Source organism: Lepisosteus oculatus, chromosome 3 (assembly GCF_040954835.1).
Source record: "Lepisosteus oculatus isolate fLepOcu1 chromosome 3, fLepOcu1.hap2, whole genome shotgun sequence".
Taxonomy (NCBI): domain Eukaryota; kingdom Metazoa; phylum Chordata; class Actinopteri; order Semionotiformes; family Lepisosteidae; genus Lepisosteus; species Lepisosteus oculatus.
The window spans coordinates 25,990,506-26,003,761 of record NC_090698.1 but is presented as its reverse complement, the minus strand read 5'-3'; the positions used below and the strand labels follow the sequence as shown (position 1 = coordinate 26,003,761).

Genomic DNA, 13,256 nt, shown 5'->3' with positions numbered 1-13,256 from the left:
AAACTTCTCCACAACAGTATTACGGACCTGCCTGGTGTGTTCCTTGGTCTTCATGATGCTCTCTGCGCTTTCAACAGAACCTTGAGACTATCACAGAGCAGGTGCATTTATACAGAGACTTGATTACACACAGGTGGATTCTATTTATCACCATCAGTCATTTAGGACAACATTGGATCATTCAGAGATCCTCGCTGAACTTCTGGAGCGAGTTTGCTGCACTGAAAGTAAAGGGGCCGAATAATTTTGCACGCCCCACTTTTCATTTTTTTATTAGTTAAAAAAGTTTCAAAAATCCAATAGATTTCGTTCCACTTCACAATTGTGTCCCACTTGTTGGTGATTCTTCACATAAAATAAAAAATTTATATCTTTATGTTTGAAGCCTGAAATGTGGCAAAAGGTTGAAAAATTCAAGGGGGCCGAATACTTTCGCAAGGCACTGTATTAATGAAATATAACAAAGACAAAACATAACAATGGCATATTAATTATTTTAGTTCTCAAAGCAGCAAAATAATGTACAGCTAAAGGTTACAGTTAAAAAATGTTAAAGACTGCTGACTGATTTAATATACAGTTATAACAAATGTATTACCTGATTATTGTTTTGTTTATGCAAAACATGGACAACATGTACCTTCTTTTCTGCTCTTTTCAACAGCACAAGTTGTAATGTCACCTAGCCAGAACTCAACAGGAATGTTATGTAGTCCAATATAATTGATATAATAGAAAACACATCCATACATAAAATACTCCTTAGAGGTCGCTGTTGCCCTGAATGCTTTATGTTCTTCAAGTGTATTGCAGTGGTATTGAGTTTGTTTGCGGACATAAACCTGTCTTAAAAGTGCCCTGTAATTTTAAAACTCTGGAAGTCTCTTTGGAAGTCCTGGACGAATTCACAATGCAAGAGGCTTAGTACACCCTATCATCACTAATCACTACATGTCAAGTCTTTTTCTCATCCTTTTGTTTTAATTGTTTAGTTTGGTTAATGACTTTACCACAACAACATAAAAAACTGCATTACTTAAGCATGCTTTTAAAGTTTGCTATTGCTTTGTGTTTGTCCTCTGAAAATACATGCTAACTTGTATTTACTTGAACTGGAATATTCAGGATTTCTGAACTGAACATTTATTCTTTCGCAAAGTGGAATATCTAAAACTCCACTGCTGTTTTTTCTTTGTGACACTCCTTCATGACAAAAGCCTGACTGGTGGCCACACCCAGCCTGCACTGCTCCCTCCTGAGTGAACTGTGAACTGCTGTCTCTCAGCACAATGTGAGACGGAAAAAAAGGCTTTGCGTTCCTTCCTGTAAGGGAGGCTGTCAATAATTTATTGATGGCACTTTCTAGGTACTGTACTGTATATAAGGAAGTAGACTGGTTCAATATTAGTCTGTTGTAAAACATCTCATTAGTTTTAATCTCACAGTTCTTTCACACAGAGTGCAAGTTTTCATTTAATTAAACTCAAGAGGTGTTAGACATATTGATTAAGAGGACAGTTAATTGCAATTTTTGACAAATTATTTTAACAATTTTTAACAAAAAACAAAAAAGATATAATTGAAGACAGTTGTTGTCTTCAATGATATCTGTTGAGTTACATAAACTGTTGAGTTACATTATGCTGGTTCACAGACTGAAATCTTGTCTTATGGTCAAATACATTTAAAATTGAACTTTGTTGCCATTCTCAAAAGTGTTTGGCATAAAAAGTGATTCTCCAATTGAGTAAACACTTGAACCCACTGTTAAATATAGTGGGGGACTGGTTTGTGGTTGTTTTACATTTGTGGGTCCTGAATTAAAATAGAGGACATTTTTGGCCAAACACCTGATTCCCTCTGCCATGCATTTGGGAATGGCCTGAAATAGACATTCCTATATGACAGTGATCCTAAGTAAACTTTCAAAAAAAGCTAAAATTGTTTAACTGCACACAAAATAAACAGTCTCAACTGGTCATTTAACTTCATGATCTCAGTTCAACCAATTGGTTTATACTTTGTAAGGAAATTTAAAAATGGAAGCAAAGATTCTTCAGAACCAAGAGCGAAACTTTTCAGTGTACATTAGTTCCTGCCAGTTGAGAATTTAGAAAATACAGTACAAGACTGCAAAGAAATGTGATTGCCGTGTTAAACTTCATTTAATTATTTCTGACAAAAATGACTCTGCAACACTGCTTAGATTCCAGTATAATTTGTTGATGATTTTATGCAAGACGCATTATCCAATACATTAATCTTTCTGTTACTGTACGTGATGTTATTTGTTTCTGTTTCATCAGGAATATGAATATACAGTATCTGCAGGGCACTGCACCTTGCATTCATGCATGCTGTTTGGTCATTCTATGTTACATTTTGGAGAGGTTATAACCAAAAAATTTAGGTGGAGGATTGAGGTGGAGTTCACATTTACATAGAACTGTACACCGTTTTCACTGTTTTTTTTTTACTTTTTAAAATAGATGTTGTAAAAAGCTTTCTGTTCTGCATTTAGGGGGACATTTCGAGCACTGGAGTATTAGATATGTTATTGAGTATTTGCCAGCAGCTTAAATGTGGTATGCTTAGTAACTTTAATAGTATTGAAAATGCTTCCATATTAGGAAAAATGGCTTCTTTCATCTCATGGTATCTAGTAGTTTTGCTTATTGTGCTTTTTGGTATCACTCCAGTTAGTTTGATAACTATGTTAGTTTGCATATTTTTACTACTTTTTGAGGGTAGGAGCTCAGTGGAAAGGAGATTAATAAAAAGAATGAGCTAAGTGAAATGCTATTTATCATTTATGTGGTAGAGAAAAAGACACTTCAGCCAACTCATTCTTGTTTTTAGACCTAAGCAGCTATAATTCAGCTCATGAAACAATTAATTACATTTCAAACACCTTAGATTAAAAAAAAACATCCCCATGAAAAACATTCTGCTTTTTTCACATTAATGTGTTCTGGGAGTTACAGTATAATAAGTGTGCTGTGTATAGTATACTGTAGATTGATAACTATACTGGAAATAGTTCCTGTTTAATTGTACTTCACAGTACTTCATACAGTATATTTAAAAAATGTAAGAATTGTAGGTTTATGTACAGAAGCATCTGAAAAGTTTGCGAAAGTGAATGGGAGTCTTTATCCACTCAAGAGGCCTAGATTAGGGCAACCTTGTTTTAAAGATCTACAGTACTGTATGTACTGTACATAAACCAAAACAAGTGGTAACTGGATATAACATTTGAAAATATAATATTTTTTATTTACAACTGACATTATTGCAGAATAGTTTAAAAAGTTTTAAATAGACTGTGCTCTTAAGTATATACTGTATTTTCCATACTATACTGTTTACCATGACATAGAAAACCTCATAGAGTGTCAGCCATTTACTTGTTTTTAACTTTATTCATTATTTTATTAACTTAATTATTGAGTATTTTAAGATTGTATTCAACCAACCAAAATCTCAAAGGCCTGACATTATTACATGATGTTATAATACCATATAAAATTGGATTCTTCAACAAAGCAATGGAATGCTTGTAAAACTCTTGAATATTGATTCAGTGGATTACCCACACTGCGCCACAGAATACTGGCACACTGCAACGGTTCTTTTGAGAGCCAACTGAAAAAAACAGATGACATAATCATGGGATTGCTGTGATTTGTTTGTTTACTGTATTAAGCCTGTCACATCTGTTGCAATTTCACGTCTGTTTTCCTTAGAGTCTCCAGTGCAATACCACAAACTGAATTTTAAAAATCCATCCATTCTTTATCCGAAGGGAAATCTAGAGAGTTTAGAAAAGCAAATTGATTTTCACTTCTTCTTTTGTATTCAACAAAACATGATGTCATTTCTTCATTCTGTCAATTCAGAGATGCAATGTGCAAAAGGGCACACTGTTTTCCATAGCAGGTTCAAAAACAGGACTGATTTTACTGAATTATTAATACATCTGGTCTTTTTGTAAATTAAGAGCCTTTTTTCATATCTCATTTCCCTAAAATTGGGATCAGAAAAAGCCTTTGTTAATATGCACATCATAGTCATTCTTAAACATAAAAAACAAGGTAATGTCTGTACAGGGTATCCATAACACATGGTAGCTAATACTGCTCTGCCTGGTTAGGTGGAATAGCCCTCAGTGGGAAACTGGCATTTCAGTTTTTTTCCTGTACGGTCCAGTTTGAGACAGCTAATTTTGTTTTAAGCATTGTCTGTCTTTGAAATTTAAGCGTATCAAAAAGGTACTAGAGGTAGATTATTTGTTCAGAAACAACCCCACCCCCAAAAAATAACACACACACACAAAAACATTGAAATAAATCGGTCAGCAAAGTCACTTCAGGGTTTATAGACCATTTTATCTTTCCTCTGTCTGGAAGAGGCCTATAAATGGTGTCTCACGCCTTGATACTGCCTTCCCCTACCCTGCTTTCAGCAGCTGGGATGATGTCAGCGCATCCCCCCTCCAACATGTCCTTGAATTCACCCTTTATAATTCTCCCCTCCCTAGATGGGCGCAGTGCATAAGAAGTTGCACAGTCTTGAACAGTCACTGAAAATGCCTTTCTTTGTCATTGAAAAGTGCTGTGTAATGATATCACAGATTCTAGCCATCTCTAATCCCAGGCTGCTTTAGATTTACCTGGGTAATAATTATCTAGCTAATAATGTTCTGAAATACTACCCCTAGACAATAACAGGAAACATAGCAAAACACAAAAAAGAATTACCATTATTTAACCAAAAAAAAAGAAATGAATGTAAAGAATGTTTCTGTTTCTTTAGAGCACAGTCACACTTCTCATTCTTTTCACATTGCTGCTCAATCGGAGTTTTCCTCTCCCCCCTGGAAAAATAAGACAAATACAGAATTTCGTTTTAAGAACGCTTTTTTATCTTTGCCAGTCAGGTAAAATGCTTTTAAGCCATCTTGTTTACCTCCTGTCCTCACTAAGCCCAATTCATGCCCAATAAACAAACTGAATCATTGTTACAAGGGATCATTTTCTGCAATTCATGGGAGCCTTCATAAGCTCTTTCCAAACCAGAGGGCAGCAAGTACATTTCTTTCAATATGACAACTATCTATTTGTATTTCTCTGCAGCTGAGTTTGGCAGGTACAAAGCAGCCAACAAAGACGACTGTGACCCACTGCTTCCCTAGAACTATAGCTACAAATCCATTCATGGATTTTCTAACCATTTCATTCAATTCAGGGTCAATGGGGAGCTGGAGCCTATCCCGGCAAGCAATGGGCACAAAGCAGGATATATCCTGGATGCCAGTCCATCGCAGACACAAATATAGACACACACAGATAGAACTGAATCCAGGGTCCCAGCACTGGTAGGCAGTAATGCTAATCGCTTATAGTTCTTAATGTTTGCCCAGCTTTATGTTGTTGAAGCAGTTTTCAGTACTCAGCCATTAGGTTAATGTGTAATTGTCCCAATTAAGCAAATAACAGGCTTACTAAGTAAGTAATGAGAGAACTCAACATAACAAAAACCTCTTTCCTACAAAATTTCGAAATCAGCATGTGCTGAATAAGAGTGTTTTTATGGTTCTGTTTTCAAAAGTTGGTGTTCAGTCTTTGCTCTGTAATTATTCTGCACTTAAGCTCTTTCTGAGACACCCAAACCATTTTAACCACAAAGCTAAATTTTAACTGGACAGCTGTAAATCTTAACGTTTCAATAGGAAAGCTTTTAATTTGAAAAAATATAACTGGAAATTGGAAAAATAAGTATACATAAAGGTATGAAATTTTACACATATTTAAAAATTGTCTTAGAAAACTTGGAAACCCTCAGTGGTGATCACTTTTATATTCTTTCCTCTCCCATTGTCAGGCTTGACAAACAAAAGGCATATAAACATGTTTAAATTAAAGCTAACAATGTAAATAATTACCTTTAAATCAGGGACCTACTCTTCCCTTATATTATTCACAATCAATTAGTTAGCTGCCACAAAAAAAAGTGTTTGCTCACTTATTTGTTTTTGGTCTCAAAATGTGGATTAATTTGTGATTTTTTAAAACTATAATTAAATATTGGAGATAATATATCATTCTGTGCCCTGGCTTGGATAAAAAATATATTTTCTTTGTATCTGTTGTCTTCCTTAGATGCTGCCTAGTTTGTATTATCGCTCAGGGGTGTAACTGAGATTAGATTTAATAAAACAAACAGCAAAGAAGAGCAAAAAAACATTGGTAACTCTGCTACTCCCAGTCCCAGAGCTGCATGTGCTCTGGTTTGATAGTGATAAGCACTACAGTATTTTATACTTTAATAACAAACTGTAATAACAACAAACACAAATATTACAATCTAAAAAAGATTTTTGGTAGCCTCATAAAATGCAACATATACAAACTGGTTTCAACCTGCTTGACTGAAGGTAAAGTCTAGTGTAATTTCACTTGACTGTGCTGTTGTTGTCTTTCATTTCAACTGTCAGCCATTTTACCCAAAAGATTGTAATTAGTCATCAAGCAAGACTAGGGTACTGCTCTAACAGAATGCACACTTGCAGTAAATAGTCCTAGATGTTAATACTAATGAATTATGAGCTACAAAACTCAGTAATGGCATTATTGTTGAGGCGTACTGTTTAATTTCAAAAGTAATGGCTAACAATTCTGTTACTGTACAGTATGTTTTTCAGAAGCTGTCGGGTTTTCAACAATTGTAGACTAACCAAGCGACTCACCAGACTCAAAAAGACAGTGTCCTGGAATATGAACAGTCCAGTCCACAGTTTTTAAAATGATATAAACAAATTTAAATCTGTATTAACTTTTCTTTCCACTGTGGTCATGCTGATGAAGGGGAAATTATTAAATTAAACTATACCCTTTAGTCCAACAGAATTAAGTGCAAAAATTATTTGTTTTTTTGCTTTCTTTTCTAGATTATCTCATGAGAATTTTTTAAGTTATTTTTTTACTTACTGTGAAGATGAAAAGCTGTTCAAGGATCAGTGAACTTGTTGACAGAGGTTGAACAGATGTGTAAATACTCACATATGCCCTAAGGATTTAGTAATTGTTTTAAGCTTTATCCTTCTTTTCTTAGGTGTTTAATTTAAATGTATTATTTTCAGTGACAACAGTTCTATTTATTCAGCTAAATTCTATGTCAGTTATTGCTTCAGGGATTGTTGTGTGTCATAGTCAGGCTGATAAATAATTGGTGATGTCATATAACCCTTAAACAACTGCACAGATGTAGTTTTATACTCATGAAAGTGTTTTCTGCTCTCCATGCTTCATTAGCCATTAGATACATATTAATTTATATATTAAATTACAAAATCTCACTATAAATACATTAATATATACAGTAATATAGATCTAAAATGCTATCTATGACAATATAGAGGGTCAGAGTTGACCACTAATATCTTCCTCATTGTAATTTAGAATCTGCACAAAAATACTAATGATGTGAGTGGACAAAATGAACAATGGGATGTAGAGTTATGTACATATACCTTGTGTTCACCATGCTGTAGAAGTCGCATAATGTGCATGTTGTCATAAAATGTGAACAATATACCTAAAGTAATATCTGGGAACAGATCTAAATGTAACTGCAGGCCAGTGCAAATGGTTCGACTAATAACATTGTGTATCCCAACATTGTCTTAAACTTGCTGTCTTCTTTATAGAATAATATTTATTATAATAATCGCCAGCAGCCATGTCACCCAGCAACTTACAATTGAAAACCCACTAAAGCTAAGCAGGTGTGAACCTGGTCAGTACCTGGATGGGAGACCCCTTGGGAAAAACTAAGTTTGCTGCTGGAAGAGGTGTTAGTGAGGCCAGCAGGGGGTGCTCACCCTGCGGTCCATGTGGGTCCCAATGCCCCAGTATAGTGATAACAACTCTTAATGTATTGACACAGGTTCATATTTCTCCTGTTCTCCTGTCCACAAAGTCCATAGGGTGGATCCCCAATCCCCATGTGATCTGCTCAGTTCAAGACTAAAAACGTTCACTTCTTCACTTGCCTGTCAGTATAAGATACTGTATTTCCATACAGGTATGCACTGAGCTGATGTTGTCTCTCTCTCTCTCTCACTTATGACTTCTTACACTTGATGTACAATACAGTGGGTAATATTCTGTTAAGAAAAAAAAATCATAAACTTCTCAGTAATTAAATACAACCAGGTATTTAAAGCCACTCAGCTCTTTAAAATATTATTGTTGTGCTGTAGAGGATGATTTAACTTTTAGATTTTATTCAGTTTATACAGTTTGGATACCCCCTGTTTATATAGTGGAATAATTATTTTCAGCAAATATTGGAAGTGCTAAACATTGTCAAACAACCTTTGTTAAGACAGTACTACTAACTTACAATGTTCATATGGCAACACACCATTCCTACTTCAAGAGAAATAATACCTCTGTAATTGTTGATTCAGCAAATGACAGCAATGTGTTTATAGAAGAGCTTGTCAACTGAGAAATCTACAGTGGCTCTCTTAGATATGACAAGTTACTTAGAATAACAAAAACATGGTCTCTTTTCCTCATAGGCATGGATATTTGTGTTCCATGTAAAATGTGTTCTAACCTGTTGCTTAGGAAAATATAAACTGTAAAGCAAATCATTTGAAGTCAATGTCATTCTTGACGTAACTAGTACCAGCTTACAGTGTAATTTGCCAGAGAGTGTAGATTTAAAATGTTTTCAGCCATTCTGTTTCTTTACTTGATTTAACATTGTATCTGCAACATCCCTTATTTTCTTTTTTGCTAATGTTTATTTTGGACATTGACCTGCTGCTATGGATCCTGTTTCAGAAGAGGAAACCAAGTTTGACCTCCACAGAAGAACAGACATGTGAAACTGAGCTCAGCCAATCAGTTTAAAGTCCCTCTAAAAGACTGTTGTTGGCAAGACAGCAGCTCATAGAAAATAATTCATTGTTTAAGTGTTACCTAATACATGCTTTATTTTTTTAAACTAATGCATTATTGTTACCAGTTTAATTATTAGTTATGCTTCATATCATATGATGATATATGTTAGGAACACTGTATGTTGACAAAAACAGCTATATACAAATAATTCTTACAGATAGTTCTTACATAAATCTCTTCCCAGGTCATTGATTCAATGGAACACAATTTACTGTATAGTCTCATACTGTAGTTCTTGATATATTTTATATACTGTATAAACAGTATATTTACTTGTTGCAGAGTGACAAATCATGTGATCTAGTAGACTGAAACAAGATTATGTTTTTATTTTGAACCATTAAGATCACTGAAAAAGTAAAGTCTTTATTTTGATGAGGATTCCTGTTAAGGGTTTGCAAAAGAGCTCTCTTGTGAGAAATAGTTAACATAAAAATGCATGAAAACATGAATAAACATTACATTTTCATATGTATGTTAACAACATGCATTCAAGTTGGTACACTGTTTAACTGTTGACAGTTAAAGTTGCCTGTTTCCCTTTACAGTAGCTGAAGATACAGCTTCAGATAATTGTGTTCCTTCATTACGTTTTTCTGAATTTACTGACTCTCACAGCATACAATGAATTGAAATTTCTAACTATTGTCAATCTCTTGTTGAAAATCACTATAGGCTTAATCAGAAAACATGGTAGAAAATTGTTTTTTCACGTATACAGTACATATAGTCATGGAACAATTGTCACACCCAAAGAAAGCTCCACAGCCAAAAAGTTGTTTTTCTTTTCTTCTCTTTACAGCATGGAATAAATCTTTACTTGTTCCTTTGCAACCTATGCATGCTGACGCAGCTACCTACAGTACTTGAACTACATATAGTAAACACTATGATGTCAACAGATTACATTTTCCTTCCAAAACAATTTAAAAGCCTTATTCTAAACTATATGTTGCTAACTGTAAAGTGAAATGAGCCATTTCCTTTTCAACCCATGTATTATATGAATTGTATGTATGTTCTTTCCAAACAGGGTGACAACTGCTACAGAAACCTTCAACTTGCCTTTCACTTCTTTACTGTTGTGTGATGGACAATTGCTACACTGTTTGCAAAATAACTGCTTTGGTCTGAGTGGTACAGTGGTGTGGTGTTTTGAATTAGTACATCAAAGCTTTTGGTCCTGGATTTGATTATGTTCTGGGGTGCATTTTGTGCCATAGTCTCTGTGGGTTGTCTCTTGGTGCTCCTAAGTGTCCTTCCTCAGTCTGAAAACATGCAATATAAACCACTGTGATTTGATTTTCATAAAGCATAAGCAATAATAAAGCTTAACAGGCATTTAGTTGGTGATATATGATCAGGTTGTTATGTCATGTAGAGAAATCCGTAAATGATAAAGATTCTACTCGTGGACGTATTTGCATCATTTAAAAACAGGGACACAACTCTAATTGGTTGACAAATTATACAGATATCCCTCTTAGCTTCCACAAGAATGAAAGAAAACACCTTTGGTTTTAAGGAACTAGCTTTTCTTGAACATAAAAATACAGGACTTTTCATGGGGTCTCAGACTGATAAAAGGTACTGATGTGGAGAGTGTAAAACTCTCCAAATGTTTAGAGCGAAACAAAAACAGTCAGACAGGATCCCATGAGTTACAGTACAAAGGAACAACAAAACAGCAGTCTTTTAAAATTTTTGCCTACAAGCACATTTAGTAGCTCTGAATTCTACGTTGATATTTATTAGATTAATGCTTTTAACCAAAGCAAATTATTTTTGTATCCAAATATTTATATAGCTGTGTATTTAGCTGTGTTATACCTTGCTCAAGAGTACAGCAGTAGTGTATCACCAAAGATTCAAACCAAACCCACAGCCTTCCAGTCACAGGTATAGGGCCCTAACCACTATTTCACACTGCAGACCATGATGTTTCCAGTTTGAGGGCTTTTCATTCACATACTGTCTGACTCCACAGGAGATCACACTTCCAAGCAGCCACACAGTAGATACTATACTACACACACCTACCCATGTACTGCCTGCAATGGTAACTCCCTCTGATAGCGGCAATGGAATAGTTCTCTTTTTACATCCCCTCATCAACAGGCACTCTACAATACAAAATACAATACAAAAACATGCAACACACAATAGTTTCCATTTCTATTCTTCCATTATTTTGTTATTCAGATTTAGTTCCTCAGATACTAAATAAGGCAACCAGGTGAGTGGACTAACCATTGATTATTTTGAGCACTTACATTCTCCTCAGCTAGAGTATAAAACTAAAAATAAACACAGCAGTCAGCAGTTTTCTCAAAGCCTGTTCCTCAGCATGATTTGTGACCATGTTTTTAATTTTAACTATGTTTTCTGCAGTGCCACAGATATGAATACATTGGCAATGTGTAAAAACTACTGAACAAATCATGCTTTCTGGAGCAGAAGAGAAATTCATATGAATCAGCAGCTTTTGCACTACAATTTAATAAATAAATGTTCAATCTTGAGTAACAGATGCAAAAAGAAAACTAGGTGCTTAGTAGAAGGTTTATTTATTGGTCTATGTATGGATTCATAACAACTGTATGTATTAAATATAAATGTTTTTTATGTAATGCTTTTATCAGTATTCAGCATTTAAATGTTCTGCTATAGCATAACATTTGTAGATTCTTTGTATTATGCAGTTTTGTGCGTTTTGTTTCCTTAATATTTGTAAGGTTACAGTATGTAGCTGTCCAAAGTCACCTTTGAACTTCAAAAATGGTTTAGAAACAAATACAACTTGTATTTGAATCCTATGAATAACTGCAATGCCACAATTAGTGATGTTCTGACAACTCTATTGGCTGTACATTGTACAGACTGCTAGCAGAATATCAGTTCTGCTGGGTGTATAGGCGAATAAATGTTTGTCTTTAGTTATCAGATAGCAGCAAGGAAAAAATTTACAAGACAAAGCACATAGTGTGTTGCTAAAGAATAGAGAACTATCATTTTAACATCTATTTCTATTCATTAACTAAACGCCCATAGTTGAATTTTTGAAGTATAGACTCTCAATCCTGTAAATGAGACATTGTACAATACTTTAGCTAGAGACAATCAGTCCTCTACTGGCTGGTTTGTATATCTGAAAGAATACAGGAGTGTCAGGAATTTAACACTTTCTTGCAATAAAATCCATCTGTTCAATCAGATTTACTCTTTGTTGAATTTGCTCATTTTCTTGTACTCAAAGATGTGTTTTATTCCTTCTTCTATCACTGAATCAACTTTCTTTCATTTTTTTGAATCACTTGGTTTTCTATGAAATAGGAGTTTATATGTGGCATATACAGTATCCATCCATTCACATCAGAAATCATGTTGAACCATAGGGAGCAAAGCACAGCTACACCCCTGACAGGGTGACCATCATGTTGCATACTGTACAGTATAAGGGAAAAAATTAACCAAGCAAATGGTTAAAAATGTATCTTATAATTTATTTACAAAAGACTTTGTTCTACTCTTATCAACTGTGAGTGAATGTATAAGTCATTAGTAAAAACGGTCTAGTCCTGTTTTCACAGTCACCATGTCGGACTTAGGGATAAAGAGAGGATAGACTGCACATCTTATTTCTAGGTCATTTCATGTCTTACATTTGTTAATCTCTAACATTTTCATTACAGAAGAAATAAACAGAGGTGCCCGAATACGCTTATCCTTGGGGAATGTATGGAATTGTAACAGACAGCACAGTGGAGTGGTGGTTCAGTGGTGGTTCGCAGGCACCTCACAGCACTGTCTGGGTCCAGAATTCAGTTCTGGTCTGCTGTGCCCTATACAGTATGTGGAGTTTGCATGTTCACTTTGTATGTACGTGGCTTTCACACAGCCGAAAGACATGCAGTCCAGGTTAATGAGCATCTCTTAATTTGAGAGCAGTTTGTACCAATGTGTGAGTGTGCCCTGTGAAGAGCTAGCATTCTTCTGTCAGCCTGCTAGGTTAGACTCTGGCTCACTGCAACCCGTTAAGGGTAAATTGGATACAGATGGATAGATGGATGTTATTTTACTCATCAAGACCAGAGCTTTATCTGAGAGCTTTGCTTCTTACTTCCCTCCATAGCTTTCACCCGGGCATAGCCCAGGACTTTCAGTATAAGTTACACAGATAACTTTAACTGAGGAAGATACAGGGAAGAAATTTAAGAAGCAGCCTTGCTTTACCTTTTTTTCCTCTGTATAAAGTCATATTATCCACAGTGGTCTGTTTAT

At 35.0% G+C, this 13,256-nt stretch overlaps 1 protein-coding gene across 6 annotated transcripts in view; it reads left to right on the top strand.

Annotated features, from left to right (window-relative positions):
- Window positions 1-13,256, top strand: part of tpm2 (tropomyosin 2 (beta)) — a 58,615-nt gene that overhangs the window by 13,550 nt on the left and 31,809 nt on the right. The window lies entirely within an intron of this gene.